The following is a 26,091-nucleotide window of genomic DNA, read 5'->3' as shown; positions in this document are numbered from 1 at the left end:
CGGTCGGTTATTTTTTGGTCTGCGTGATAATGACTGCAAGGGATGCGACGGTCACTCTCTGAGACACGGAACAAAGAGGATGGATTTATTCTCCAAAGTCTTTCACCTATCCATTTCCTGACTTGGATCATCGTAGCTTTGTTAAAGCAATTCATTATGGCTGTAGCAATTAGATCACATCACTCAGTTATTGATAATATAATATGTGCCTGAAAATGTCATCAAGATTATAGCAAATAATGGAAACAAATCAATCAGGAAATCAACTTATGAATAATTAAAAACAATTTACCTTTTTCCAACCCAACCTTAGCCCGTGTGTTTTCATTAATTAAGATTCGTAGCACTTTTTCAATATTGTTCGCCAGTGGAACTCAATTAAGCACGCAAACAGAAACTAGCTAGATGTCCACACAAAGGTCGAAGTATAACTTGAAGGAAACTCTGATAGATGAAATGGGAACCTGAAAATGTGCAATTGTGTCTGATTGTTTGTCACTTAAACGAAGTCCAACGCCTAAACTAATATTCCTAAAGCAAATTTACAGCTTACATCCTTGTTATAGTTTTCAGATACTTTTTATCCGACCAACAACCTGGGAATGATCACCAACATTTGAAAAATAATTTCAGTTACTTTACACGGCTAAACAGCTGAATCCATCGTTAAAAAGCGTTGATGGTGAAGTCTGGACTTTGGCCTCACTTTCGAGGGGACCGAGTTTGAGTCTCCTTAAACTTTTGAAACAAAGGAAGAAAAATCTTCTTATTGTCACACATTAAATAAAATAAAAAATTGTCACAAAGAAGCTGCACACTAAAAGATTTACTGGTTTTCAGCCAACGCCCTTATCTTCGTCGTCGCCGAATTCTCTTGCTAAACAATAACAAAACAGTCAAACAAGGGGCATTAACACAGAACGTAAAAAAATATGGTCGTTTTAAGCATTTAAATATTGTGACATAAAAATAAAACATCGCCAGGGAACCTGAATGCCTGAGAGTTCTCCATATTTTCTCAAGAGCGGGTAAAGCCTACCAATCCGTACTTGATCAGCATATACGACAACGGTCTAAACCCTACTCATTCTTTGAGGACACCCACGCCTTGTAACGACGATATCTACATATAGCCTTTCAAATTATAATTTATCAATTAACATAACAAACAAACGAGCGCCTGGCAACGGAACCTTCACCCGTATGTTTTCCCTAATTAAAATTCGTAGCACTTTTCCAATATTGTTCGCCAGTGGAATTCAATTATGTAAACAGACAGTAGCTCGCTTAATGTCCGCAGAGGTCACAACATGAACAGCATATATATAACCTGCGCCATTAAAGAATAATTATTATAAAGTGCTGTGTGGTGAGGCAGATTAGAATACAGTTGTCACCGCTCACTACTACTCCTGTTACCGCGGGTGTCGTACGAGTCGACTGAGGGAATTTGCTGCCAGCCCAGCCAAACCGCCCAAACTGCACAGCGTGGTGAACCCTCACATTGGGAGTGCCCTTTAGTCCGTTAATGGATTAAATTAGGCTATTGATTAATAATATTTTTATAAAAGAAGTCCCGATGTAGAGCTCATCTCTCACTCTCTCTCTTATTTAGTAAAAAAAGCTGTTATTTTTAAAAATATAAAATCAATGTAAGAAACATTTCGAATTAATATGGAAAGTTAAGTAACGTTTAAGTAATTAAAATATCACTTGCTTCAAACGGCGAAGGAAAACATTGTGAGGAAACCTGCACGCCTGAGAGTTCTACATAATGTTCTCAAAGGTGAGTGGAGTCCACCAATCCGCACTGGGCCAGCGTGGTTGACTACGACCTTAACCCCTTCTCACAGACCCGTGCTCAGTAGTGGGCCGTTAATGGGTTGATGTGATGATGATGATGATGTAAAGGCTCTTAGCTGCAATAAAACCTTCATGTGATGATGCACCCAACGATTTTTGCACGCGTCATAAGCGAAGCGTTGAGGTGGGTATTACTCAGTTTTCGCACACCGAATGATTCTCCAACTTAAAATGCCACTTTTTTTATTCTTTATTGCTTTAATAAGTGAATATGAATAGACAAATGTTGAGAAAAAACACTATTTTTAACACTCATGATATTTTTAAATCTCTTTTTATTATTTAAATTAATTAGAAAATTGTTTAAAAAAGTTCTTTCTTAGACGTGTGGTCACGATAACGAGCGAAATAGGTTTTTTTTATAGGCTTCAGTATTTTGAGGAATAGCAGTATTACTTTTCACGGTATAATTAGATATATTTTAATTATTATTTACAAATAATCTCAATTTTATTGTAATGAATGAGATTATGAAGCGTGCACTTTTGGATTTTCCAACTATTTTATAGTTGTAATAGACGGGCCTAGTAGTTAGCCCAACTGATGGGAGAAACACATCACCTGTAAAAAGAGCAAGCTATACTTAGCAAGGTAGGCGAGGGACACGTTCAAAGTCAAAGTCAAAGTCAAATATTTCTTTGTTCAAATAGGCTCATAGATGGCACTTTTGATGCGTTATTATATACAAAATGTGTACATAGCAGTAAGTAGTGATGGCGATAACTACAATCGTAAACTTAAAACGAAAGCTACGAGGGTTCCAATCGCGCCCTGGTCTAAGAAGAAGCCCACAACAAACTTAGCCGGGTTTTTTTTTATTATCACCATCTGACATTGTCATTAGATACACAAAATATTTAAGAAGCAACTAGAATTGGTTAGAGCAATTGTTCACACCCTTTTTTATCGTTTACGTTATCCTTTATACATCTCTATAATATGACTTTCCTATAAGCTTTCGCTTAATACAAACTTTGAACTTCTTTAGTGACATCCCCAAGATATCAACCGGTAATTTATTGTAAAATTGTGTACAATTTCCTTTAAATGAATTGCTTATTTTGTGTAGTCTAGTTCACTGCACTGCAAGTTTGTTTTTGCTTCTAACGTTCAGATTATTGCAGTCACATTTTCTTTTAAATTTCGATACATTTTTGTGAACAAAGTGCGTCCTGTGTCCATCTACTGTCCTGTGTGCACTCGAGGCGTAGGTGTCTCATGTTGCAGGACTTACTACTCGCAAGCCTAAAAGTGTTTATAGACGAAGATTTTCCACTTACGTCAATTATAACTATAAAAAAAAGTACCAGGAGCACCCATTAAATCCGAGTAGTACTCCATGCACGAACCTGAGCCTGGTGAGGAGCTGTTCTGACGTGAAGTACCACTTGACCTTATTGAGGATGCCAAGTTTCTTGCCAGCTGTTTTGGGTGGAATTCAATGCATTGTTCGAAGTTGATTTCCGGCTTTTATACATGCTTATATCAAAAATTCGAATGTGTTGTTTGGTTTATCCGTTTGTCTAATCTGATCTAAATCTATTTTTTTCTCAACCACTGTAATGTTCTTGATGCTGTTTGATTTTGGTTATCCTGGGAAAAATAACCTTTCGACGCGCCGTTATTTTTTTCGTGGATAAAATGTAGCCTGGCGTCTGTGTCCAGGACGCAAGTTATCTCTATATCAAGTTTCTTCAAGTTCATGGTTGTTTGGAAGGCTTAAAAAATGTCCATCCGGAATTTATTATTAGTTTAACTTGACCAAATGGCGTTTCCTGAAAGAAAGTGCATAAATTACTTTAAAAACACATATTTCAATATATGTTGAATGGTATCTACGGGATACCAATAATATATGACGACAATAAAACCACGTTGGAAATATAACGTTTCAAACAATAAAAAGAATATTTTTACAAATCGGTAAAATAATTGAGGACCTCAATATTTTTAAACAGGCTTTCAGTAAAAGAAGTGTATTTTTTTAATCGTTTCTACTGATATATGAGTTATTTGAAATTATAAAGCATCATATTTTCTATTTAGAGGTACTTTTTATCGGTAGTATCCTAGAATGCCTTTTTCAACTAGCTTTGTTTTTCAACTAATTAATAAGTGGGTAGGAATACAGAATCAAATTCCGCGAAATGAATTTTCGGGTGAAAATTATTAAAGCGAAATAAGTCAAGCTGAAATTCGGGAAACGGAATTAAGTTCGTTCACGCGAATAAGCAGGCGTGTTCAAAATCATTTACGTACCGAATGTTGTCGGTCCGATATAGAAAAAAAAAAGATATTCAGAAACTAATTTCGTGGTCGCAAACAAATTCTTCCAAGATTGTCTGATTGTCTTGTGGGAGGTTTCGGCCGTGGCTTTTTACCAACCTGCCAACAAAGACGTACCGCCAAGCGATTTAGCTTTCTGGTATGAAGCCGTTTAGGGGTTTTATTGTAAATGCGCTTCCCCTGACAGGTACATATATAACGATCATTATAATGTAGGTAAATGGTAATCGAAAGACATCAAACCAGTCCCGTTGGATGTAAGCGGCACTAGACCCTTGAGTATGTAACTCCCCACAAAAGACCTATGTCCAGCAGTCAGTGGCGTGCATAGAGGGTATGCACAGGGTATGCATATGATATAAAATGAAAAATACCTACAGTACGATTTAAAAATACTTTACTTTAGGCTTTTTTTACTCTTACAATGCCTATCCTTAAGTTTTTTTTTAATTCGTACTAGCGATTTTCTTCTTTTTTACATCTGCATACCCTGTGCATACCCTCTATGCACGCCACTCCCAGCAGTGGACGGCTACTGGTTGATAAAGTGATAATAAACGGACCGACGGTTTAACATGCTTTCCGAAATACGAGATGCGCAAAACCAATTTCCCTAGTTTGGTGCTGAGAATTTTATGACATATCCAATACTTCACTATTTCTCGCACCGACTCGGGAATCGACCCCAAGTCTCTAGCTCTATAGTTACTAGCTAACCAACAACTTTATCACAAGAAAATCTAAAAATCTTCTCACGTACTATCAGAGGAAAAACCCAAGGAAAAATATACTGGCCTTGGACCTACTTTCTCAAGTATCATTTGGTTAATAATGCTTCAAGACGGACGAATGTTTATTACAAATTATAAGATAACTCTCGTCTGCGCTGAACTCCTGGTACTCCTCACTGTCTTTTTCGAACTGAAATAAGAAAACTTGTCAAAATCGGTTTATGTAGTAGGAGCTTATTGTGACAGAGCTCGTCTTGGAGAAAGCAAACGCCAGTATATTTCAGGCAGACAAGCAGCATTTGTCTTGTTTAGGACTTGTCATCCTGGAATTTAACCGTTATACATGAATAAGTTTTATCCGGGGAGATTATAAGTTATAGCCTATTCTTCTAAATTATTAAGCTTACAGCTTAATCGATCGCATAGAGATAGCTTGTATCCTGGAGAGAAAGGATACTTTTATCGAATTTTTTAAATTTTCTAGCAGGATTTGAATTAAACTGAAAAAAAATGGAGGAAGTCACGTTATTTTCATTGTCATATACAAACTATGCATAAGGTTATATATATACCTATGTTTGGGGTCAACTTACATTGTAAAACCCATAAGGCGTTGTTCACATTATATAATATAATATAATAGCTATATTGGCCACGCGACCACTTTAGTCATAGACGTAAACCCCCGTCCCGTCACGACGAGTAATATACTTGTTTTTATTATAAATCTTAAAATGTGCGACCAAATTCCATGCTGTAAAGAACAATGTATGTCTACATACAATTTTCTTTACAATAAGCTTTCTGCTGTTAGTATTGTATTTGTACTCTATGCCTAATATCATTATTGAAAACTTATAATATATTTTTCGACATAAAACATGTTTTTTAAGTGATAGGTACATTGTTTTTAGACTTTTTTTAATCTACTAAAGATCAATATTTTTGTACTTGTTGGAAATTTATGTATGATCAGCAATTTAGCCAGCTCACGTGGATAAAACAAATCACGAACGTTTTTTCTTTTTTTAGCCAGAAAAACCATTGTTTCTAGCTGAAATCTTATAATTAGTGAAATTAAGTATGTTCTATGTTATTTCTAGATAAATTATGGAATTATTTAATCTTTTCAGTAGTTTCAAAGTTTATCTATTACAAACAAAAGAACATTTCCTCTTTATAATATTAGTATGCATTCCAAAGTGTGCACAAACCTTAATAACAGTAGATAAGATAAGAATCTGAAGAGACCGCGTGGCGGGAATAATAATGACAGCAATTTATTTTAATCAACTTGGTTGATATATCGCTCAATATTGTACTCGAACTAAATATTCATTATGGAACATTAAAACAAGTGACTAACTAACATACTTTGACTCTAATTCAAAATTCAAATTCAAAATTCATTTATTTCAAGTAGGCCTAATATAAGCACTTTTGAAACGTCAAGTCTGTCTGTTTGTAGTGCTTGTAGTGCTCTGCTTACAGTTTACACCATATCGCAGGATTTTCTACCTACGTTTACATATTGGATTGCGTGAAAGTTGACTGCAATTTTTACAGTATCGTATGAGCACAGTCTAGTTAAAATACTGAGAAACAGTTACGGCACTAGGTGGCATATAAATCGTAGTTAATTTTCACGGAATCGAACAGGTAGAAAATGACCCCAAATACGCTCTACACACGGCAGGGGACACTGAGAGAAGTTGAAACAATTTAGACGTTTTTCTTTGTGCAGTAAACTCTATAAATATAAATATAAATAAATATATTACGACAACGCACACATCGCCATCTTGCCCCAAAGTAAGCGTAGCTTGTGTTATGGGTACTAAGATGACTGATGAATATTTTAATGAATAATATACATAAATACTTAGAATATACATAATATGCCCAGATACACTGAAAAACATTAATGCTCATCACACAAACATTTTCTAATTGTGGAAATCGAACCACGGCCTCGGACTCAAAAAGCAGGGTTGCTGCAAACTGCGCCAATCGGCCGTCAAATATATATAAACACCAATCGGATGAAATTAATATTCATCAATAGTTCATTTCTTATGAAAATTAAGCTTCATTTTAGTAACGCCTGCTTCTATCCAATAGTTCATTTCTTGCACTTGCAGATGAGTAAGACAGACAGCGTAAATGTGATTTCTGTGACGGAATATCCACTAGAGCAAGATCGCATGAGGCATGAACCCCAAACCTTATTTATTTTATTACAGCAGCATTTACGAACAGCATTTACATACAGCAAGTACTATTGTTTACATGACAAATTTAATGGTTTGAGGTAAATAAAAAAAAATATAAAGACATAATTGTTAACTACTCGCTAAAATTAAATATCGTTGACACCCCCATTTTATTATTAGATGACATGGAACCCTGGCAGGTCATCATTGACCCCTGGGGGTAAATATACAAGTAGATGATCTATGTTTATGTTGATAGAACCGCAGTGAAGATACAAACATTTTCAGCGTAGGTATTGGTTGTCTATGGCCAAGGTACCTATATAAAACTAATTGAACTATTTGATTTACACAATCCACGATGGGTTTATTGTGGCCGTAAAATATTTACGACTATTTAATTAGCACCGAGCAGCCAACCAATCTAGAACGCAATAAAAACAAACAATAAAGTCTATGCGTTTTATGGCGCCGAGAGAATATTGTATTTAGTAGTTCTTAAAAAGGATTTAGTTATGGTGTTAGTTTGTTTGTTTGTATGTATAAAAATCGGCCATGTTGGCAAACATGTTTAAATTTGGATCACGAGTCTTTGAATTGAATATTACCATACATTCCAAAATGTATTATTTTTGTGTCTTTTTGTAGTCGTAGACTGTTGACTTGGGTCACTGTAATACGGTCTACTGACATAAGGTCTACATGAATAAAAAAATTTTGAATTTGAATATTATAAAGCTTCAGTGTTTGTTTGTACATTTTTCCGAGCTTATGTAACAAGCGGAACTACTCGTAACAATCCTTTTAATTAAGGAGTCTTAGCCTTACTTTTAAATGGACTGGGTGGACTATGGCCTCAATTATGACTATGATATGATTTGGCGTAACACCTACGCCTACGGTTCATAAAGACAGGAAGACACTTTAGAAGGCGTGTATCTTGCTCTGCAACGTGTTGCTCTATTTAGAGGTAATAGTTTGCCATTTACCATCAGGTGGGCAATTCATGTTGATGCAGTTTAACATGGTTGTTGGCTAGCCTTTAGGGCTATGGTACTTATGAAGACCATACCCCTATTCGATTTCTACGCGGCCCCTTAGCGGCACACTAAATCACTCGGCGGAACGTCTTTGTCGGTAGAGTGGTAGAGCCACGGCCTTGACGCTCTCTACATACGCATTACACAAACACATGCGATATTTTAAATACAGTCAAAGCACAAATTATTGACGTCACAATTATGATCTCATAAAATATTTCTTTACATAAAATTTTACGTGAGTCCTGATCGGTTTGTCTACCCTGCTCTTTGAGCAAGAATAAGAAAAGAGTTCCAAAATTTAGAGACGTTTCTATTTAAAATGCATAGTGCATAGAAAAACATAAATAACGGTTTTATAGTGAATATCGTTAGAACTTTATAGTTTATACGTGTGCGCTTTGACCAGATTTTACGAGATAATCCTGACGTAAACAGGTTTAATGATCTCTTGATTTAGTTGTTTACCTGATAACTGTACCCTTGTTACGCTCGCGATTGTAGACTCGTTATCTAGAATCGAAATCCTGGATCGTCGGAGTAAAATCTAACTTATTTCAATCGTTTTGAAGCTTAAATTTGTCCTGTATTGTTCATTGGTTCCTTGGATTTTTTTACGAGTTAATATCGATATATGCTGCAAGCTATATCTGTCAAAAGTTACAGCAGTGTTTTGTCATACATGCGGCATACACGTTGACACCTACATAATACATTAGGTAATGTAGTGTAGTGTGTAGGACAAACAGCCGCAAATGTCTCGACTTCATAGGTAGTCTTTCACTTATAATAAAACTGTAACGGGTCAAAATCTGCATTGAAGATTTTTTGAAGTTTTTTTAGAGGGCCTTCTATAACCGATACTGAAGCCAAAACTGTAATTTATTTCATTTTTTGCTATCTGTCTATCTGTATCTTGGCCGCCATAATTTTTCTTACATTTATATTTCAAGGGGCTGCCCTACCCTGCAAGAATTTGTTTGTTTACTTGATCGCGATGATCTCAGGTCCTAACTACTGGTCCGTTTTGAAAAATTGTTGCTGTGTTGAATAGCCCATTTATTGAGGAAGGCTATAAGCTATTTATATCATCACGCTAAGACCATCACGAGCATAGCACCAATGAAGAGTGTTTCAAAATCGGGAGTTTTTTTTCCTTATGAGAGCTTTCGCTGCGTGCGTTGCGTATGCGGTTAATGTTTCTATAAAATCATGTATGACAAAGTTGTTTCCATTTAAAAGTTCTAAAGTCCGTGACCGACGAAGTCGCGAGGGACCGCTAGTACTCAATAAAATATTATTTAGTTATCTGTGGGAAAAAAAGCGCGCACTAATTGTCAGCTGTCAAACGTCAATAAACAGATTATAAAAATAAACACATGACGCAGATGCGACCTGTATGTTCCGCACGGATATAAAGCAAACGGATAGATAGGCCGCGCCGTAGGGATTATTATCCCACATATTTCTTTGTTATTTGAGATAAAGTTAAAAAAATCCTGAATTATAACAATAATATATATTTATGGCCAGATTGTAAGTATACCTCCAAGGTGTTGTATAGTCAATTTCAATTTTGAAATTTACAATCAGCCACACAATGGCATGCAATGGTTTACATTGAATTTTACCACAATAAACAATATATTTGTCCAATTTATTAAATGTTATAGAGTAGGAATATACATTATCATAATGTAATTAATGACCAAATTAGGCCTCTCCCATGGGGAGGGTTTACCCAAATTCTAAGTAGTGGCATATTGTAATTGTTACCATGATTACAGACTAAATAGCCAAGGTACCTTTTGATGTCAGCTCAAAGGAAACAAATATAAAAAATAACTAAAGTTGGGAAAGTTTTAATTATTTGGTGTTAGTGAAGTGAAGATACATAAAAAAATTATTCTAGCTCACGTTGAATACAATGTATCGAGCTTGATTGACGCTTTGTGTCTGAATTGTAAACAGGTTGTTCATATTACGATGCCTGACTTAGAATCGATTGTAATTGACTGCAGTCGCGTCATGCATGCTTAATCAATGGCATGCCTATACAGTGACGTTGTATCCACCAAATGGAGCTGATGTTAGTGATATGAAAGTTTCATATATCCATCTACACGAAAAGCCGCGTATCAGTCACGATTAGAATAACTTACTGTTGCCCGTTTTCACTGAACCTAGGCATCGCCTAAATTTAATGGCTAACGGTTTAGGCGATGCCTAAAGATAAAAACTCCTTAGATTAAGCGTTACTTGCCTTGTTCGTCGCTAGTGAAAACGGGCATATGACTATTTAGTTACGTGCTTCGGAATTGAAACCCGATTCACTTTTGGGATGACTCGCGGGTCTGTCTCCTGTGACGTGCAAAAGGGTTTTAACCAGGGTAGACATAAAGAAGGAAGATCGCATAAAATTGAAAAAATCTCCGTCTATTTATTTATTAAGAGCACTAACAACATGCATATTACACGTTTTTAAACATAGCACATACACAAAAACATCGACTAATATGCACGTCAGTTACAAGTGCACATAGCATTGATAAAGCGTCATGTAAACTTAATTTGACAAATAATTTAACAAAAAATTTAACTCACCGATAAGTGTTCGGTGAGTTTTTTTTCTAAAAGCTGTGGGTGAGTCTATACAAGTTGCATGAAATGTTTAGAGTAGGCAGTGCATTTGTGCATTTATACAGTGGCGTGCACTGTCCGTCTCAGAGTTTATTTTTTACAAATCTACTATGAGTTCGAAAAAGTTGAAATCTTAGTACCGGCTTTTTTGGATTTTTTTAAATAGCTGAACAGAATTTGATAATCCAAGTATTTGAATAATTATTATTACATTATCGTTCCACTACTGGCTTCCTTACAGAATGACAAGAGTTTAGGTTTAGTCTACCACGCTGGCCAAGTGTGGATTGGTAGACTTCACAGTTCACATGCCTTTTAAGAGCTTTATGGAGAACTCTGAGGCATGCATCTGACGATATTTCCTTAACTGAAGTCATCTATCCATAATTGTTTAGAACGCAATTAACTCCGAAAAAATAGAGTCGCGTGCCGGGGGTAGTTACTCGCAACGCTGCACTGGGCAGATGGGTTTAAACGGGTTTTGTGGTGATGGCAGTAGTATCACGGAGGCTACCTGGTTTCACATTATATTCGCTCAATCACCTCGTACGTCACCCGCGGGAACAGGAGGGTGACAACTGTTTTCCGATCTACCGTCACCACACGGCAATATATTAATGTGTAATGGATTTAGGACGATTCTAAAATAGTTCCATCTGTTACTGAATTAGCCTTTGATATATCTTTGGTCCCGGGTATGAAGATTATAGTGTTATGCAGGTTCTACAAAGGAGATGGACGCAAATCGCTTGATAGACTTGGCGCGGTGCCAAGTTGCGTGTCGTGTTTGATAAGACGGTGCAGACGGGAGTTTTACTGTTCCTGGCAAAGCTCAAGCTTTCTACGTTAACATAAGTTTATAGCTTATCAGTGATGAACGTTAAACCCAGTTAAAGCCACCATTAGAGATTCACTATAACGGAAAACATCATTGTCTGTTTAGAGTATACACAACAACGCACACATACACACAACAATTATTATGTTTCTTGCATGCTGAACTAACTGTATACTTACTTTATTTATACAACAACTTGGTTTAGAACATAATATAATCATAGCTTTAGTTTCAGAGGTGGGCGCGGCGGCTGGAACGCAGTTTTAAACTTTTCCTGTCGCCATCGTCTCTATTGTTATTGATCCAATGTAATCTGATCATAAATAAATGAATTTTTAATTTAATTTAATTTAAGTATGGAGGGTAGAGGTAAGGAGAGTCATCTGTGTATATGAAAAAGTGTCGTCAAACTGTATTAAATTAGGATGGCGCCACATTTGCATCAGGGTAACTCTTAAAAGAAGCGCCAAATATAAATATTGTTAGAGTAGGCTTGAAAAATAAACAAGGTAAACAAGGAAGTAAGGTTATATTTACCACAATATTTTGTACAACGTAAGTTGTTGAAATTCTCAATAATTAACTACTTTAGTCGATAATGACATTAAATTTTTTAACTCGGCATACTTCAATTCATCTACGATTGCTACATTCATACCATACCCTGTGCATCCACCAGCGCCATTGTGGAGGATTTTTGAACTGTTAGTTAGCGCAACAACTGGACACTTTTTCAACTTTTCTCCCATATAAGATGACTCTCCTTACCTCTACCCTCCATAGTTTAGAGTTAACGATAGACCTAGTTATACCTTGTATTTAAGTGGTTGCCGCTATTCGACTTAATTAAGTTATACTTCTTTTCGTGCTTTTTAAAAATCAGATGAGAGTAATTTTTTTTGAATGAACCGCTCCATTCAATTTATACCTAAGACATTTTATATAGCTGGGGCCGTAAATATGTATATTGACGTACCTGAAAGTGTGAAAGCTTTGTTAGCGCGATGTAGAATTTTCTAGTTTAGAAATATATAATTAAATTGGTGCAAATTTTGTTGTACACAAATATCTGAACATAACTAATTTAATGTAGTAGTACTTTTATGACATAGCTCGTCCAAGGACGTACTACCACCACGGTTATTTCTGCTGCTAGACAGCAATGCTGTTTTCATGTCTGAAGGGCGTGGTTGCCGGTGTACTTACTGGCACACGAGACTATACATCTACGCCTCAGATTGATAGACACAGGGTAACACTTTGCACGATATGTGAGATACGTAAAGACTTATATAATATAGACACGGAAACTAGTATATATATATATATATATATATACAATCGTTACCATGTCGTGGTATTTAGTATATAAAGTGGCATTATAACAGAGATTTAAGCTAGTTACAATATTTGATATTTTTTATACATTCTACATGTGTTGATATAAAATCACGTAGATATAAAGTAAGCAAAACAGTTTCCCTACTACGTAAACACTTTTTGCATACATATTTTTTGGTGCAGGTATGCTTGCCAAGACCTACAATACGTTGCTCAGTTTATAGGCTTACAATCAGGTGAACTAGCTACTTGGTCCATCAATTATTAATAATTGTAGAACTTTATCCCTCGTGTTGGAGAAAAAACAAGAAGAACACTTTAGAGAGGCATTATTTTACTCGGAAAATATTAAGTAACATGGTTGCAATAATAATATTAGAAAGTAGGATGAACAAGCATAAATAGAGAGACAGCAGATTACGGAAGGAAGAATTGATTGTCTATAGAAATACAGTTCCTGTATGTGCCATAGATAAAGCACCATATATGGGTTGCGTTAAATTATATAAAATAAAAAAAATGACAGCACTAGATGGCGATGTTTGTAGTGGCGTAATATATTTATTTATTTATGTATAATTAGTCCCCATCATTGGCTGACCGCAGAAAATAATTTGAAATGACAAAAGTCTGCTCTATCATTAACTGCACTTGCCATTTATATATCTTCGGTTCCCTGTATGAAGATTATAATGTTTTGCAGGTTCTACAAAGGAGATGGATGCAAATCGCTTATTTACTTGGCGCGGCGCCAAGTTTTCGTATCGCGTTTGATAAGACTGAGCAAACGGGTGTTTTTATTGAACCTGTTCAAGGTCAAGACCTACCCCTTTTTTCGTAAAACAGTTGATAGGGCTGGTTAAACAATGGTCACCCAATTTGGCAACTCTGGGTGATCAACCTTTTTGATTGGAATGACATGAGATGTTATCCCACTTGATTTAGGTAAGTATTATTATTTTGAAAGTCGTACCATAACATATTCATAGTTATGAACCATAAAATCAACGAAACCATGACTTACGCTATACCATACGACAGCTTAGTTACAAAAAAAAACAAAAAAAAAACCCGCTCGCTTACCACACCATAAACTACGAACTCATAATAAAACCTCCTTGTAATTGAACTCTTCGCTATTTAAATTTGGAACAGGAGACTTTTTGGCGGGCAACCAGACAGCTGTTGAGGTTACGTTTTATATTTTTATCTGTGCGCTTTAATTCGCAGATATTAGAGGGAAATCTTATTTATGTCGAGTACGCAGGCGGCGATTTTTTAAGCAGAAATTTATTAATTTGGTACGCCTATCTTGGCAGGATATGTACATCATGTATTCTGCTTATGATATGTTATGTAATTATTTTAGCAAAGTAATAAAGTAAAGTATAATTTAAGATAAGAATTAATTAAATATATACGCCAAAGCAATGAAATTTCCTAGATCCTATAGATCTGAATTTTTGTAGATACACGTAGACTAACATGCATACATACACGAATAAAATGTTGCATATTAGTTAAATACTTTATAGATTACGGAATACCTTACAGATTATTGAATCAGTGATTCAATGATTCCTGGTGAACCTAGCACAGTGGTGAACGTTGTGATCTTACACGAGGGAGGGCCTGGGTTCAATCCCCGCGGGAGTTTAGGAATTAATAATTTTTGAATCTACTATGGTCTGGAGGCCATCGTCCATCCGTATGGTATGGCCGTCACTAGTTATCAGGTAGGTGAACAAATAAGTGCTATCTGGGACGTTCCGATGCGATGCCGCCTGGCACCCGATTGAGTTAGATCAAAGTTAGGTTACCCCTAACAAGTTAGTCCGGAACCAAAAGGTAAGATTGCAAAGCAGTTCTAGCTTGTGCTGGAATAAAATAAAAAAAAACGACAATCACGAAAGAACGAAACCTTCAAAAGATTCGTTAAGACGCTAAAAATCACGTATCATTTAAAAAACTATGCTAACAATTCAATTGCTGTTTGTTTGTGAATCTATGATTTCCACTGATCTTGCGCTTTACACACAAACAAACTGTCCGTCTGTCTGTATCGTCGTATAATCTAAACTATGAGTGTTTACATCTGGTATCGATTATCCATTTTTAGGGTTCCGTTACCAAAATGTAATTACTAACCCTTTATGGTTCGATTTTGTCCGTCTATGTCAATATTTTATGTATTAAAGAAAGTAAAGTTATTAATGATTATTAATGCTAAACCGAAAAAGAAAATTTGAAAAAAAAAAAAAAAAAAATTTTTATTAAAAAGGGGCCAAAACGGGATATTCAATTTTTAAATGAGTTAACCAAATTATATAGGGATCATAATAATTATAAAAAGGTTCTATTTATATCATATAGGCAAAATGCAAAAGAAAACACCATTCCCCACTCTGTTGGAAAAGAGCAACTGCTGAGTTCTTGTCGAATTCTTCTTAGTAGAAACTGTCTTTCGAGTTGTGGTAGACTAAAAACAGACCTACCTGAATTGACTGAGTTTACCTACTTGAATTTTTTTATTTTTTAAATTATGTCATCTCCGAAGCAGAAAATCTGAAATAAATATTTTTTATACGGGTTTGTGTATAAATTACAGGAAAATTAAAAATATATTTTAACTAGCACAGAAATAATGCTGTGTTTACAAATCGGTCGGTAAATAACTATTTACATACGAATTTCTTTGTCCGAAACCCTCGGTGGGTTTGTTTGAGTCTTACTGGCTGGTTTTCTTTTTCGTTCAGCGAGTAAAAGTGTTATCTAAATTGTAATGAGTACTTACTCTACCAGGTACAGTATCCTAATTCAAAGCAAATTATTGTTTATGGAATTATGTTAGCAATGTTCAGCGAGTGAAAGTGTTATCTAAATTGTAATGAGTACTCTACCAGGTACAGTATCCTAATCCAAAGTATGTAGTTTTTATTTCCATTAATTATTTATTAATCAAAAAACATTCCAACGTGGCTTCAGCAGATTATGCTGACCTGTTGTTTATAATATCCATATATCCCGTGTGAGTTGGTGAATGCTAAATTAAATATACAACCAGGGATTATTCTGTCGGGCCGTCAGTTAATCCACTTCTGCGTTATATCGAAACGCTAATCTGGAGTGAAAGTATTCATGAATTACGTATTTGCTTTGCTAACGAAAATAAATACATTATTCTCGTCCTACAGCTGGGCGCAGGTCTCCTCTCGAATAAAGGGATATGCAGGTTCTCTATTTAGTCCAACTTTCTAAACTCCAGTAGATCACTGCGTGAATTGTGAAATTATAGATCACCTTTCATCGCCACGCAAACCAACACGCCTGTTTGAAAATTGGATTTTAGTACCTCTTTTTTAAAATACAAATTTCTATTTTTCTATTTGCAATTCCCTCTGTAAAAGTAATTGCATCCGATATGTATGAAGCCTCAAATATAAATTTTTAACGTTATAAATAAGTTATTATTTATAGTTTATTATAAATACTTAAGTTATTATTTATAATTTACTAGCTGTTATTTACGGCTTTTAAAAATCCCGACTTTGTTTTCCTGGGATTAAAAGTAGCCTTTGAGACTAAACGTCCTTTCAGACGTCCTTTTAAACGTTTTAACTAACTCTTTGCCTAAAATCAAGCTAGCTTCGTCAAGAAAAGACAAACAAACAAACACACTTTTGTATTATAATATTAGTAAAGATTTCTAGAAGAAGAAGAAGAAGAAGAAACACTTTATTGCACGTATATACAGGACTCTAGACACATAACAGACAGGATTCTAGTTACATTGTAGGCCAGTATCGTAATCGGATTTGTGTCCTTAACCCTAGATCCCTTTGAAATCATATTTCCATTTTGAGATGGAGCAACTTATTGACTCTACTTTTTAGGGGGAAAAGGTACGTGCTCCACTATTTATCGGCAAATAACAGAAAAATATTTATTTTTAGAAGGAATGTATCATCATTAGTGGGGGACAATTCTGATGTTTATTTTCACGCTACCCTCATTCTTTACTATAGAGAAATAATATTTTTCGCGGCATTTTTTTCACGTGTCGATTTGTTGTTTCCGATTTATCCGCTGCGTGACAGGCGAAGATCGATTGCCATACAACCCATATGAATCAAAGAGTATTGTTTTTTGTTTAAATTCAGAATTGTGATTCCATGTAATATTTTCTGACTATAATTTGTAAACGTATGTCACAAACTAATACTCCAGTCGTGTCCTAGAAAAAGTCTCGGAGTCAACTGGAGGTACTAAGTTGATACCTTTACCGATAAATAAAGACAGTGGTTTGTTATTCCTTTGAAAAATGTAAGGTCTTTAAATTTTCGACGCAATAAGAAATAATAGGCTTTCAAATATATTATGCATACTTTCTTAGTAAAGTTCACTGGCTCCAACCGTTAAATGTACCAATGTAAAAAAAAAAAAGGTTTCAGGATAAAAGGTTATGTGTTGTTTTGCGTATACCCCCATGTGATTGTGGTTTCATATCAGGTAGTTAACAGCTACAACCCTTCTGAAAAAAGATACACTTCAGTCTTGTACAGAAGTTCTTTACAGTGCTGCGTAAAGATACCATCTCGTGTCATAAATTGTTGCATATAAGAAAATATGACTCATCTGGAATCTACCATTGCTTAAAGCAGTATTATTTTAAAAAGGCAGCTTATTTCATACCCGTTAACGTCTTATAAGTCATACTAATATTATAAATGCGAACAGTGGCGTGCACTTCATACATGCACAAAAGCACAGACTACCCTAAAATTTTTGAATAACTCATAAATGCAAAGGGTGTTTTCATTTTACGGCATCTTCCTCCTTTATGCATAATATGGTCTAGAACCCTGTGCACTCCACTGAATGCGAAGGTGTGTTTGTGTTTTTATTTATTTGTCGTTCTTTTACGTCCTAAATAAGCAACTAATCAATTTGTTTTTGACATACAGTTAGTTGAAAGGACGGAGAGTTATATAGGCTGTTACATTAACTCTCCGACGTCTCACTTTTTATCACACGAAATAAAAAATTCCATGGGATTTATAATAACCGCAATAAACGCGGTCTAAGAACGCGTACAACAGCTAGTAAGGATTATATTTCGAAACCCAATCGTGAATAGTACTAAGAGAGCAGAAATTGTTAGAAACCGCTCGCGCTAGTTATACCTAAATACTAATTTCGCATCACAGGTGCGGAGTAGTAAAGACTATTTCGAGTGCGGTTTATGGGAACGTAGCGCACAGAAAAACATACGGAACCCCGCGAGCTGACGCTACAATGAGCCATACGTTTGGTAAATATAGCGCGGCCGTTGATCTGGTGGACGGACAGCAAAAAAGTATAAGTTTTAACTGTACAATCAAAATTAACCCCCTTATTCGTCAGCAAATGAACTAAGAATATGCGTGCCACATCTCGCAAGATATTTGCCTCACTCCGAACAGACCTTTTTGATTTTTCTTCATTCCTTGAGAGCCTTAGAGGCTTAGTGGCATAATAAACTGACAGCACCTCATAAATGTTAGAGCGTGACAAAGCGCAAAACGCTGCGTGCGGGACGCGGCACGCACACTGTCCAGGTATTTTGCTGACGGTACTAACTATTTCTGCAACTTGTAACCTAACGTTATATAATAATGTTGTACAGTGATCGCTCTAAAAGTTCAGGAGGTGCAAAAGTTTTTTTTAATATGCCTACAGCCGGACGGATGAAATGAATGATCCTAAACTGTTGAATTTTTTCGGAATCCTATAAATCTGTTTTTTTTTGCTGACGGTCTGCAAGTATTCTTGTAACTCATAACCTTATTACGCCATTCATGTTACTCGTGCACAAGAGTAACTATAAAAACAATGTGCAGCGAACCAACATAAATAGCATATACAAAGCACAAATGTAATTTTTGTTTTATAAGTATACCTAATACTTAAATATTTTTTATTACTTTTCTGTACTTTCGGTCAAAACGTCAACATCGAAGTGTCCTTGGGGGAATATGGATTGTGATCGTAATGAACTTCGTCCGACTATGCATTTATCTGTGTGTTTTAGGTCTGGCGAGATGCTGCTGGCACCATTTGACGAACTAGGCTTCAAGGCCGCTATTACATACATATATATATATATTACATACATATTACATACATATATATTACATACATATTACATACATATATATACATATATATACATTATTTATATATTCTATTAATTTACTGTTTTTTTTATTTTATTATTGGCAGGCATAAGTGTCTTTTGTGAAGTTTTAATATCGGTTATTTAAACCGAAACTCTAATTGAGTTACAAATTTTAAAATAAACTTTTTTATATTTCATCTCTATGTGAAGCTTATATCTTATAATTTTCTATCTTAATCATTTTAATTATTACTAACTGAATTAATTCTACTTTAGGCCACTGACTTTTATATAAATAACTTTACAGCTAAAGTTTCATATAATGATTTATATACATTAATCATTTATAGGAAACAAGAGTTAAGTTAAAATAGGTATTTATAATTGTAATACCTCTTCTATTAATAAAACCTTTCTACAAGTCTAGTCCATAGCCTACATAACCGATTGAATACATATTAGGCGTTTGTATGGGCTTAATACAACTGCTGTGCCCCTGAAAGTTTAGCCTGTTGTCATTCAAGACATATTTTACTCCGAATTGCTGGTTGGCAAGTGTAAACAGGGCGGGCAGGCAGGTGGTCCGGCGGGCATTCAGGCGGGCAGTCAGGCGGACAGGCAGGCGGGCATTCAGGCGGGAAGACAGGCGGACAGGCAGGCCGACAGGCGGGTAGACAGGCGGGCAGGCAGGCGGCTAGCCAGGCGGGCAGGCAGGCGCGTATAAAGGCGGCTAGGTAGTCGGGTAGACAGGCAGGCAGGCAGGCAGGAGTTTATAATTATAATTTTACAATATAAGACAACCTATTCTGTACCGAAGCCAGTTAAAATGTAGCTAATGCGGCATCATCAAACGGTGTAAGTGTTTTCCGAGATAAATTCTCTCTGATTCCGGGGTGATAAGGAAAAGCCACCAAAGCGTAACGAGGACACATTTCACGATTTCACAACTGGTACAAGTTATAAGGGATTGAAGAAAATAATACAAGATTTTTCTTTGGTTTGTAAAGTCTCATCTCCTGAGGATGCATCGTTAATATTCGGTTATAATTCGTTCAAGGGAAATCGTATATTATTCAATAACAAATTACCGGATGAGATCCTGAAGACGTTCCTCAATAAGTTAAAAACCTGCCTATGCTAGCTATGCTGGTGGTAAGCGATGATGCAGTCTGCGATGATAGCGCGCTAATCTGAGAGGGTTAGGTCCGGTCAGTTATATTATACGAGAGTTCAATATACTCGTTTAGTATAACTGACCGGTCCAAATAGGTTCCAAAAAGAGAGGGTTAAAAATAGTAGTCCGTAAACATTCTGACTGCCGTGCGCAGTTCATTGCGTTTAAAAAAAGTGATTCGGAAACATTTTAGCGGCCCTGGGTTAAATTTGCGTGTAGTTCAGGGTTGTCAAAAAGATAGGAGACTACTGAACCTAATGTACAGTCATATTAAAGTATATTGCACACACGTACATATAGGTGTTGTCGGAAAGTATGCGACCTTGATCCTGCGACATTTTGCCTTATTGCATTCCTGGAGCCTCTTTTTCTCACCGCCTAAGGGTAGTCTCATCTTAGTCTAATGATTTAAGTGCGACCCAGGATCCTGGATTTTGGAACTCCCTACAGTAGATGGCAATCGATTGATATGATGATGATAGTTCAGGGTTGTCAAAAAGATAGGAGACTACTGAACCTAATGTACAGTCATATTAAAGTATATTGCACACACGTACATATAGGTGTTGTCCGCTTTCTTTTTCCTCGTTTATTAGAGCATTTTACAAACCCGTGGGAACAGTTTTTTTCCCTGGGATAAAAATACCCTATGATACTCTCCGCCTTTTCAAGGGTTGGTGATCGCAGTAGATGGTAGAAGTATCACTGAGTACGATATTGCCCGTTCTCTGTTATATTCCTTTAGTCGTCTCGTATGACACTCGGGAGAGGAGGGATGGTAACTACTGTGTTTTGATTTACCGTCACCTCACGGCATTGGTTGCTTGGTAAGGGCGTAAAAGAAGGACAAACAAACAAACAAATAGACAAAAACACTTTCGCATTTATAATATGAGTAAAGAAGTAAAGGTTCTATAGCGAAAACACTCGACGCTCACTACTGTTTGCAACTTGCACCAGCGGCCAAGGAATTTCATATCATCCCCGCCGCCCATAAAAGTAGATTGCGTAGATAAGTCGCGGGAACCAACTGTAAGTACGCGGCGTTCTTTGTGTCGTTTTATTGCGTTTTATTGACCGACCGGAAAGTATGCGACCTTGATCCGGCGACATTTTGCCTTATTGCATTCCTGGACCCTCTTTCACACCGCCTAAGGGTAGTCTCATCTTAGTCTAATGATTTAAGTGCGACCTAGGATCCTGGATTTTGGAACTCCCTACAGTAGATGGCAATCGATTTATATGATGATGATAAAGATGTGGCACTTACTGATTAAGCAGAATAAAGCTTGAACAGGTTCTGAAGTAGGTAGGTATCTATAGTGTCATTCAAATAATTCGCTTCTTGAAATATGCTATTTAAAACTAATCAGGTATAAATGTCCTAATTAAGGAACAAATTCTGACTTTCGCACAAACCTTTTTTGGATTTTAAAGAAACACTTCTTTTTAAATTTCTGTATTTGAATGTCCGCTAATTAAACGAGCCTGTTATTTTTAACAAAAAAATCGTCTATACTGAAATAAATGTTAAACCAGTTAAAAAAAATACATTTTTGAATAAATTAAGCTTGGATAATACAATTACAACTTGCTTACATTTGCAAAAAAAATAAATGTTACTAACTTTGATACAAAATGTGGGTGCTTACTATCCAAATTTCACCCATTACACCGCTTAATATATATAGTACTAGCTGTTGCCCGCGACTTCGTCTGCGTTTGATTTTGTTTTTAAAGTATTCAGTATCGCTAAGCCTTAAATGAGTATAGTAGTATATATATCTACATATATATAACATGTGACTGTCAATTAATTATAGACAAATAATTTGCAATAAAATAAAATTGCGACTATAATTAAAGATCTAAGCTATCCTATCTCTTAAGTTGGACCAGACTGCTCACGGTGTGCCAATTTAATTTAAAATCGGTTAAGTAGTTTAGGAGTCCATCGCGGACAAACATCGTGACAGGAGATTTATATATATTAAGATTTTTCGAGGCACACACCTATAAATTGTTCGTTTTAGTATGTAGTAATTAAATATAACTTGCTTTAATAAAAACATCGTGAGGAATCTTGCACGGCCGAGAGTTCTCCATAATGTACTCAAAGTCTAGCAATCCGCATTTGGCTGGCCAATGGCCGTGGTGATCTTTTCATTCTGAGAGATGACCAGTGCCCTGTAGTGGGCCGATCAATTGTGTTGATACTGACGATGACGATTTTTTTACTTAACTAGATGTGCCCTGCGGCTTCATCCGCATAATTTTGGGGTGCAGCGTACTGCTACATAGTCTGCACCTATAGTCATATATGAGATATCGAGATTTTTTCACAAACATTTTTTTTTCTTACCTAATATTTTTTTTTGCAATGAAAAGTATACTATATTGTTTCTAAAACCTCCAAGAATATGTATAAAAAGTTTCGTGAAGATCTGTTCAGTAGTTTTCGCGTGAAAGCGTAACAAACAAACTTACATTCACATTTATAATATTAGTAGGGATTGGTAGGGATAGGGATAGGGAAGTAAATCTTCCCGGGACGAGCTATAAGCGTTGTTCAAGTGAGGCACCGGTGCGTTCCTAGGAGATCCCGGAGCCTCACATTATGTACTGAGGCTGGCTACCGAGGGGGTTTTAGTGGGTAGAAGTCCCACAGAACTCAAATTCTCCCACATAGAATTGGGTATCTTTTATAGAAGACGGCGGGAACCCCGTCAACAAAAAAAAAAAATTGGGATAGGGAAGTAGGGATAGGGATTATTATCTAAGAAGAAAACTATCGCCTTTAAACAGATCAACACTTCGCAAGGAATGCGAGAAACACGTCCTGAAATCCCGCCATGTGTGCAACCTGAGGCGTAGGTGTCAAGCCTCATGAGCCTGTAATAACATCGGCGACCAAGCCCTTCAGGCCGAAACACAGCAATGCAAGAATGCTGCTTAGCGGCAGTAAGAAGCATGGCGGTTGTACATCCCCGGAAGAGCTCTGTTACAAATGCTACTACTAAACAAAAATGTAACGCAGCATAGAGGGTATGTACAAGGTATGCAGGGCATACAAAATTAAGAAAATCTCCAGTAAGAGTTATAAAAAACCTAAGGGTAGCCATTGGAAGAGTCATAAAAAGCCTGCCCTTAAGTGTTTGTAACTCGTAATCGGGATTTTATTCATTTTAAATCATCTGCATACCCCGTGCATATCCTCTATGCACGCCACTGTGGACAGATGACATCAGGTGAGTCGCTGGGCGCCGCTGGAGGCAAGCGGCCCAGGACCGTGGATTGTGGAACTCCCTACAAAATACCTATGTCCAGCAGTGGACGTCAATTGGTTGAAATAATGATGAAAATGATCAAAATCATTATAATTAAAAATTAAAAACTTAGCATACGAAGGTTTGTTGGCTCACCATCGACTTGTAAGAGAAAAGCGCCACACAGAAACATTACAAACACATATTAATTGTGATTTTTAAAAATATTTTTTCTCGAAAGTTCGCTGGAGAGAGGGGGCAACTCTATCAAGTTTCTTCCCCCCGTTCAAACCAATCGTATATCCGGGGCCGGTGAAAAGCGGTTAAGGGTTTGTTTTTACCATTTTAGTAACGGAACCCTAAACAGAACATTTTGGCATTATCTCTCCTTTCACCCTACATGAAGACGGATGTATCCTTAATGTTAGAGACGACGAAGTCCCTCGAGTCTGTCGAAATGTGCGGAAACTTTAATGGAGGAATAACCTCGTGACCTTATCTAACTAACGGAACGGAAAGACGGTCGATGTATATTAATAGGCAGTGCAAAACAAAAGTGGACTGTTGTTTTTATGCTTAGATCTACAGAACGGTTTTTTTTTATTTCTCACTGAAAATCACATGAGCCATCTGCTTGGTCTGTCAATTATAACTATATAAAAAGTTAATGCAGTTCTCAGCAATAAATAGAGTTTAAAGATTTAAGTGGAAAGTTTATATGCAGTAAATATGCATATTATTATTTATCTGTGGATACCTGTTATTAGTTTTAAGTCGACATTATAAATCAACCAATTTTAATTATTTAGTAATAACAACTGTAGGTTTTCCAATTAAAAAAAAAACAATTATTAAATTTGCTTAAAGTGTGTGCGTGTAATCTTTACGCGCAATTGAAGTAAAACTTTAATTATTATTTATCGATGAAAGAGTAAAATGTTCCTGGTACTCCGCTATTTCATTTTATATTCATTAATATCACTTTCACATTTCATAAATATTTTCATTTGTTAAACAGAATAAATTTGAGTAGGAAATTATATAATAAATAAATAAATAAAGTTGAATTTTTATTCACTTTGCTATTCACAATTAATCCGTTTGAAAATTTTGGAAATAAATAATCCTAATTGGTTATGTATTTGCCACTAGCTGGCGTATAAGTCAAGAGTATATGAAATATTCTTACGACCAATCCAAATTATTATTTTTATTAAACGGACGTTTGACGTTAGCGTTTTGTCCGTCAGAAATTACTTCCTAGTCGCGCCTAAAGAAGTTTTACTTTAATAAATAAATAATAGGGAAACACAAAGAAATTCAAAGATTTGTAATGTGATGTCGTAACAAACATATTTTAGTGAGCTTACATTGTAAACGCGGGCTAATTATAGAGTTACTATATACTATACTATTGCATATTCCTTCAAAACTTATCTCCGAAACGTTGACTTACAGGTCTACGACGCAAATTTACACGCCTAATGACGCTTCGCTTTAACAGCAAAAATGCATGCTCATCATGAAAAAGGGTGTTTTCTTATTAAAATCGTAAGCCCCCAATGACCTCATTGCCCCACCGTAACGTGATATGAAAATTGCTATAAATCTTAGGTAATTGCGAATCGAGACACGCTTTTAGGGTTCCATTACCCAACAAAAAAAAAACTTTATACTGCAACTTTAATTATCTGTCTGTCAAATTAATTTTTCAGTAACCTTTATTGCCCTGGAATTTGAATCAATCAATTAATATATACTTCTGGACTAAAGAAAGGTTTTGCCCATAAACCCCCACAGGCGGTTTGGTGATCGCAGTAGATTCAGTGCCGGATTAACCACGTAGCAAGAGTAGCAATTGCTACGGGCCCCACGCGAAAGGGGGCCCCAGATATTTTATACCACTCATCTCTGCCTGAGCGTAATTTTTTGAGTGAAACTTATGATGGGAAGTGTGAAGCTTAAGATGTTATGTTGAATTTTTTTGATGTCACAGAAACGTGAAATGTCACAACTTTTCCTACTAAGAAAATCCACGTCAGACACTCGGTACCCAAGTATTTCCTTGGCGTAAATAAATTAAATAATTTGTTACGTTAAGAGCACAAAATTTACAAAAAGTAGCTTGTATAAAAGTGTAGAATTTCAGTCGGCCTGATCTAGCACACGCACGCACACAGACACCGCGTGTAGTAATTTACTACACTATTAATTACCCACAAAATTGTAACCTATAGATAGCAAACAAACGTATTGAGTATTAAATAGTATTTTTACCACTTTATACTTAAGAACCCAAAGGCTCTTTGAAAGAATTTGCTACGGGCCCCGCGCTTGCTTTATCAGGCACTGAGTAGATTGCAGTCGTTGCACAGAGGACGCCGCTGCCCGCTCTCCGTTATATTATACTCTTGGTCATCTCGTACGAAACCCGCTAGAAGAGCAGGGGTGGTGACTATTGTATATGCTGTTTTGCCGTCACCAAATTTAAATAATAATGCGAATGTTTTGATGGGTGTTTGTTACTCAATAATAGGATCTG

The 26,091-nt window shown here is 36.1% G+C and overlaps 1 protein-coding gene across 1 annotated transcript in view; it reads left to right on the top strand.

The window, feature by feature from the left end:
- The window catches only part of LOC120624941 (diacylglycerol kinase 1), a 118,094-nt gene that overhangs the window by 6,168 nt on the left and 85,835 nt on the right, over nt 1-26,091 (top strand). The window lies entirely within an intron of this gene.

Source organism: Pararge aegeria, chromosome 7 (genome assembly GCF_905163445.1).
Source record: "Pararge aegeria chromosome 7, ilParAegt1.1, whole genome shotgun sequence".
Lineage (NCBI taxonomy): Eukaryota > Metazoa > Arthropoda > Insecta > Lepidoptera > Nymphalidae > Pararge > Pararge aegeria.
This window is presented reverse-complemented; position numbering and strand designations above follow the sequence as displayed.